Source organism: Lactuca saligna, chromosome 3, assembly GCF_052625555.1.
Source record: "Lactuca saligna cultivar CGN05327 chromosome 3, ASM5262555v1, whole genome shotgun sequence".
In the NCBI taxonomy this organism is placed as follows: Eukaryota; Viridiplantae; Streptophyta; class Magnoliopsida; order Asterales; family Asteraceae; genus Lactuca; species Lactuca saligna.
Genome location: NC_136419.1, coordinates 64,362,479 through 64,370,469, shown reverse-complemented (window position 1 = coordinate 64,370,469; position 7,991 = coordinate 64,362,479). Strand labels below are relative to the sequence as shown.

The window sequence follows — 7,991 nt, the reverse complement described above, 5'->3', positions numbered from 1 at the left end:
CAAAAATCACAGACCAACAAGACAAGACAAGACAAGACAATGTACTTGTCTGCAGTTCATAGTTCAACTTTTTGAATTCATAGTCAAACCAATTCATTTCATAGTCAAACATCATTGATAGACAAGACAAGATAACGCAATACAATGTACTTGTCTACATTTCATAGTTCAACTTTTTGAATTCATAGTTAAACCAATTCATTTCATAGTCAAACATCATATATCAACAAGACAAGACAAGACAAAATATTGTACTTGTCTGCAATTCATAGTTCAACTTTTTGAATTCATAGTCAAACAAACTCATTTCATAGTCAAATATAATTGTCTGCAATATAATTTCTTCTATAAATGGGTGTAAAGTAATTATGAGAAATTAATCTAATAAAATAACTCATATTTAATAGAAAAATAAGGCTAATGGCATACTGCAATTGCGGAGGTGAACGTATCGTTAGGATTTCGAGTACAACTAAAATCCAGGAAGATTGTTTTACGCTTGCCCATATTTAGTATCATGTTCTTAACGTCATTCATATTTAAACCCTCGTGTTTACATGGAAACAATTCTTACTGTCAATGTTTAAGTTTACAGGGACCAAAATGCGGATTTATCAGTTGGGTTAATAAAGAGAATGACCAATCATCTATGGTAATAGCTAAAGTAGCTAACTCTAATAAGCTCTTTCAATCAGAAAATAAGAAGTTAAAGATAGCGTTGGTTTGTAGTTGGGTGTTGTTCTTGGCAGTTCTTGCTTACAAGTTGTAAGCTTTTTAATATTGTTTTGATAGATTTGAAGTTGTTAGGTCAATAAATTGTTGTATTTGTTATTATGTTTAGAATAGTGTACTTGTAACGTTAAAACACATCTTGTTTTCGTTCCTATGTTGTAAGTATTGATAAGTTATTAGTAGGTCATTAATTTGTTGTAATTGTTGTAATGTTAAAACTAAAAATAAACTAATAATCAAATCCAACATTAATTTACATATACAAAAATATAATCCAACTAAATAGGACAAAGACTCGACCCCAAATAAATTTTTGTCATCCGTTGGCGAAACTCTAAAGCTGCGTTCTTTGGGTCAATAAGTTCACGTATTGGTTGACCTGAAACTAATTTCTCCATTAACATACAAACAAAAACACCACAATCTCCCAAATGACTACTTTGTTGGGGAACATTTTCTTCATAAATGAATTGCATATTCAACGGAATCCTTGGGATGTTCCTAAAGGTCTAATAGTTAATCTTGTCCAAATAATTTGCCACCCGAGATTCAAATTTGGTAAAGGTTCCATCAGATTTGAATTTTTCATAAGCCACTCTACCGAGACTGTCATAAATATGGACTCCCGTTGACGCCAATCGTAGTTCCCCAAATAGTCAGTGATTAGGGGATGAATGAATCGGCAATAGGACCTGTATAAGGATCAGAAAATAAAATTATGTTTTTTATATCACAACACAAAAACATAACGACAATAAAGATAATGTTTTCAATATAAAAAATTAAGTTTACCGTATCGACATCCTACCAAGCAACCATGAAGTTGGAGTACGTAGCAATACCAACCATAAACGCCCTCCAATCCTACCCTTCTTCCAAAATATGGCAAACAAAAAAATTTGGAGGCATTATTGTATGCCGGTCGCCTTCAAACCGTCTCTCCATCAATAGTCTATACCAAATGGTTATATGCTGCACAAAATTATGATACTTTTGTTATTGACTAAAAAACAAATTACTTTTAAAATAATAAATTAACAATTATTTTACCGATGACTCCAACCATCCGTCGTGTGTATGCCCAAACAAGGCGCTCCAAAAATCTCTATCTAACACGAAATTAAACAAACGATGTCGGACATCATATGAATGAAATAAATAATTGTGGATGACAACCTCACCGCCTGCTACGTAAGGTTGCAAGCGCAACACGGAGAAGTCGTGAGCAACAGCAAAAGCTAGAGGAGGAACGGGGCTTGTTGATTTGATATCAACCTTCTTTTTTGCTCTTCTTTTTGTGCTTCGATGTCGTGTGCAACTAAAGACAATATTCAAATGTTTAAATCTCTATCTTTTAGGTAATTCACATAAACATAAAATTATAAGTTTATAAATTAAACGAATACCTCGGTGTAAGGAGGATACAAATACTGTGATGGTTTTCGAGTCCTCGGTTTATCGGGTGTAACTTCTTTGTAATCAACACCATAATCATCATAATAATCTACATTTCTCGTAATTATTACTTCATCTTCGTTCGACACCTAATTTAACAAGCAATAATCTCTAATTAAGAAAATATTTCAATCTACTAAAAACAAAATAAAAATAAATGTAAGTATAAGAACCTCTTTAGCTTCATTATAATTATTTACATCAAACACATCATCATCAAATAAGTTTCCCGCATTGTTATTCCTCTCCTCCAACTCCTACATTAAAAATAAAACATTATACTTATTAACGAAAGACACATTACAAATTAATTATTAAAATCGTAAAGGTAATATCTATAACAACCTTGTCGTCTTCAATATCACCAACAACATTTTCAGTTGTATTATTTTTATTCATCACTTCATCTTGTACAACCTATATTTTCAAATATAAAATATGAACACAAATATTCATATATGTTAATAAAATTAAAAAAAATATATAGCGTGTAACTAACCGGTTCATCAAATTTTGTTTGGAATACTGCAGGCTCCTCAAAACTGATGTCATTCCAAAATTTCTTCATTATTCACTTATTCAACAAAAACCTCTCTAGGTTATCGGTTCATAAACACATGCTACTCCAGTGCATGTAGCCGTTTCAACACCTCGTCTAGGTTGTGATTCCCACTGCCCCTACCTCTACCATGAGAGCAACCACTGGACGACATACTAGACGAAGATTCCTCTTGTCTACTAAAATGGTCCCGTACTCAGGATAGAACTGATTTCCGCTCACCATATACATACTCTTGAAATGACATATAATAACAAGATGTCATCTCACTATCACTCGGTAATATGTTTTGTCTTGGTAGTTGTCCCTCCTAAAAAATTTAACATATTAAAAATGCATATAAAAGTATAATAATGAAGTTTATTAATAATAAAAAAAAATTATAAACCTGTATCTTTGAAAAAATCTTGTTCACATCAACCCATTTCAATTTTTTTTTGTCCCACTCTATCGTTTCATCCGAGGCATGTCTCTGTTTTTTCTCAATACAAATCCACATGCACGAACAGTTGGAAGCATCTCATATATCTATATCTACAATTTTTACAATTATAGTAATAAAAGTTAAAATTAAAATAAAAAACATAACAATAAAACAATTTAAATATAAGTAAATTTTTATACCCTTATTGGAGCCGTAAATCCTGAGATGGAGTATTTTAAAGTTTGACGACGCTCAGGAAGTGATAAATATTTATTTATCTTGTTCCATATATCCTCAAGGTCATCATACGTAAAATCCCATAGATAGTTACCCCAAACGAAACTAACAAAACAAAACAAAAATTAGTTACAATATAAATTAACATTAATAATATAAAACTTTCAACGTAAACAAAATATACATGTTCCAGACATACAAATTCTCAGCCAAAATAAACCAATCTTGTGGAACCCGATCATTTATTTCTTTTCCCAAAAAACTTTCACACAAAATGTATATCAAACATACTCTAACTGCATCGGCGTCGTCAACTTCTAAGAATGGTTGATTCAAAATAAAACTTTTCAGGTCGCCGGTTTTCACCGAACTATTTGTATAGTTTGGAAATAGTCGTTCACGCAATAAACATCTTTTTTTACTAATTACTATTTTTTCTGACACTTTTTTCACGATGTTTTTTGGATACTCCCCAAAACTGAAGCCGGTTATCAAACAAAACTCTTCCGGCCCATATACCATTTTCGTATCGCCTACTCTAAAATATAACCGTTTTATTCCATCTGAAGATAAAATAGTGTCCAGCCGGATCTGATGAAGGAACATTTCATGGAACAACAATGCGTCCCCTTGTAAATGAGGGACGTCCAACAAATAACCAAATACGGTATCTCTAAATATGTCACGTCTGACACCATCTAACTCTTCAAATACTTCTCATATATTACACCCCGAGCCTTTTAAGTTTACAATTGTTTTCACATTAAAATAATCAAAATCATGCTGCATAAAACACAAAAACATATTAGAGAACTAAAAAAATATTTCGTTTTAAAATATATGATTATTAAGTGCAATAATAACATAAATAACAATAACAATGCAAATACAAATATTTAATAAATAATTTATATATTTATGATAAAAAAAAACAATAACATACACATACTATAACAAATTTTCAACTTAAACGATAAATATATAAACAAATTTCCAAGTTATACAACAAATATACAAACAATTTTTATCTTTCTAATTATATAAAATAACATTTTCTAACCATATAAACAAACAATTTTTCAAATAAAACGACAACTAAGTTAACAATTTTCCAGGTTATACGACAAATATATACAAATTTTCAACTTATACGACAAATGCAAACAATTTCTAACGATACTATAAAAAATTTTATACTTCAAAAACAAATATATACAAAATTTCAACTTATACGACAAATATATATACAAACTACTATTGTACACATACTATAATTTAACCATATTTCAATATATAAAAACAACTACACGATAAGAATATACAGTTTTTCAAGTTCTACAACAACTATACAAACGACAAATAACATATTGTAAACATTATTCTAACAATTTATTTAACTAATAACTTAAAAAAATGAGCATATTCTAACCATTTTACTAAATGTACAACCACCCGATGCACACTCTACGTAGTCTCTACTTGTACATTCATACAACCACTAACAAAATAGCATTTAAACTTCAAGTTTACTAATAACAAATATTAAAAGTATGAAATACAACAACATTACCCTTTCACAAACATTATAATTTCATTTTTTTTACACTAACTAATACAATAAATAATAAAATAATAAAGACATATACTAAATAAATGTTAATGAAAACATTAAAAGAGTTAAAATCTAACCATATTTGCGGGATTGTTGAAATGATACTTCATTTTCTTCAAAAAAATCGTCAAAAGGAATCCGAGAGAGAGAGAGAGAGAGAGAGAGAGAGAAGTTTCTGTAATGAAAAGTGAAAATGAAGAAAAAAAAAACCTTATATAACAAAATCTGCATAAAATCGCAGATGGGGTACAGTAAATCGTAGATGGACTTTTCCATCTGCGAATGTACAAGCGGCTAAAGCAGAACTGTGTTTTAGCCACTTGTACATCTGCAGATGGCAAGCCCAAATCGCAGATGGGGCCATTCCATTTACAAAATCAGTGGTTATTTTTGTAATTTCGATTTTTTTTGCTAAATTTGTAAGATAATTAGTGTAATTGGCTAAATTTATCATTTTCTCACATTTAATTATTTAAAATTTTAATATCAACATCCGTTACCTAAATTAGGTAATCTATAAGTACAGTTCACATTGAATGCAAATACTATCGAACATGCGTTTGAATGTTCAATGAATCACGAGATAAAAACCGTTTACAATTTCATTGGAAATTGAACATTTTGCTATCTTCCCCAGATTGGAACTTGGAACTAGACCTTTGACGTAATAGGTTTGTTTGGACCGACTTGCTTCTAAACCGGGTTTTTTCTTCTATTTATAGTCTTTGCCTTCTGTAATAAATTTACCGAATAGTTTTTCTTAGAGTTATATATATATATATATATATATATATATATATATATATATATATATATATATATATATATATATATATACTAGTCGTTTACCCACGCCAAGCGATGGGTGTAAATAGTTTTTCAAAAATAGTTTCTACACCCGTTTACCTTACACATGTAATCTATGCACTCTAATCTGTGGAAACTATTAGTTTTATTTTTACAAATATAGTCGTTTACCCTCGCCAACGGACGGATGTAAATAGTTTTTCAAAAAATAGTTTCTACACCCGTTTACCTTACACATGTAATCTATGCAGTCTAATTTGTCGAAGTTATTAGTTTTATTTCGACGAATATCTTCGTTTCAGTGATTACAGTTTGCATGGGGGATTATGTGAACAATTTATATGCAATATTGTGATACCCATGCAATACAGTGACAAGACAAATGATTAACCAAATTGCAACATACGTAATGGAGGTGCTTAAAACGTACGAATCCGAAAAAAGATATGAATGTACTCATGTGTTGGGTACTAAACCATTTTCTTGTTTCCTTTAGGATTGAAGAACCGAACCGAGGCAATCTTTTAGGGGATTTGACTTAGTAAGGTAATTAAGTATTTCAAATGTTCACATATGGGTAATATTGTTTTTTTTGTACTCATTTACCCAACCAACCTTGTTTCAGCCGTTCAATAATAACCAACATTACCGGCTATTGTAAGTTTTGGGTGATGTGGCATCTACGTGGCTTGTACGCTACAATACTCATCACCTACGTGGCATTGAGAAGTGTTTACATTATAAGAGGGTGAGATACGACAGCTTATTAATTAAAACCCTAGATCGATCGATGGCATCTTCTTCCTCATCCTTTTCTTCCAAACGACAAGACGAATTACAACCGAATCATCCATGTGATTGCGATTTGCCATCTCGTGTGAAGACATCAAGAACCCCAGACAATCCTGGAAGGAAATTCAGAGTTTGTCAAAACTCACTGGTAATTCATATTTTTTACTTCTTCTTCATCCTTCAATTTAACATGTTCTTATAAATTTCTTGAAGAATGGAAAAAGTCCAAGCTGTAAATTTTGGCAATGGTTGGATGAGGATGAAGGGAGGAAAGATGGAAGAGGGCATTACAGGATGAAAGCAGAAGAAAGCTGCAATCTTACCTTGAAAATTTGTACCTTGGAGAATGAAATCAGCATATGTAGGATGAAGATTGAAGAAGAGAAGAACAGGAATAAACAAGAACTTGACAAAGTCAACTGGAAATTGTTTACCCATAGACTTGCATTAATTTTCTTGTTTCTCTTGTATGTCAAAATGTTTTTTTAAATTATGTATTATGATGTAGTATGACTAAATTATGTATGCTTTTGTGATGTTTTCAATGAAAAAGGTTATATTCTATCATTGGAATGGAATAGTACATTGTAATGGAATGGGTATTAAACTTGGTAGTATAAAAGATAGTAATAAACATTGTTATGGAATTGAATCATTGTAATTGAATCATTGGAATTGAATCATTGGAATGGTAGTGTACAAAACTTGTAATGTTATTGTTAATCACTGGAATTGAATTGTTCAAACAATGTAATGGAATTGTGATTACATTGTAAAGGAACTGTGATTACAGTTGATATTCTAAAAGATGGTAATAAATTATAAATAATACAAATGGTATTAGAAAGATGTGCAAAAGATGGTAATTGAAACATTGGAATGGTAGTGTACAAAACTTGTAATGTTATTGTGAATCATTGGAATTGAATTGTTCAAACAATGTAATGGAATTATGATTACACTGTAAAGGAATTGTGATTACAGTTGATATTCTAAAAGTTGGTAATAAATTATAAATAATACTAATGGTATTAGAAAGATGTGCAAAAGATGGTAATATATTATAAACATTCCAGGGAACATTGACTTCAAAAGATGTGTCAAAAGTTTTACATAACATAGTTAAACATTCATTACACCCAAAAGATGTGCAAAAAGTTAAGCTATTCCAACTAGTTTTCAAAAGATGTGCCAAAAGATTCCAAAGTTAAAAGATGTCAGTCAAAGATGCCAAAAACATTAACAACAGTACAATAAGCCAAAAGTTAATCCAACTCATACGGATTGTCATCACTACTGCCCTGTTTTCCCTCCCACATCTTTCTTATCTTCAGTTTTGTAATTCTTTCTGAAGGTTTCCTTGCCCTCTTTCC

The 7,991-nt window shown here is 30.7% G+C and overlaps 1 long non-coding RNA gene across 3 annotated transcripts; it reads left to right on the top strand.

The window, feature by feature from the left end:
* The first annotated feature begins 5,577 nt into the window (after window positions 1-5,577).
* Window positions 5,578-7,149, top strand: LOC145033725 (uncharacterized). 3 transcript variants are annotated; one of them, XR_013677670.1, is made up of 5 exons: window positions 5,578-5,690; window positions 6,129-6,241; window positions 6,323-6,372; window positions 6,452-6,766; window positions 6,832-7,149. It is a non-coding gene; the product is annotated as an uncharacterized LOC145033725 (long non-coding RNA). The 3 variants fall into 3 exon arrangements; XR_013677669.1 differs by having other exon boundaries at window positions 6,129-6,252; XR_013677671.1 differs by lacking the exon at window positions 6,129-6,241 and having other exon boundaries at window positions 5,586-5,690.
* Window positions 7,150-7,991: the final 842 nt, after the last annotated feature.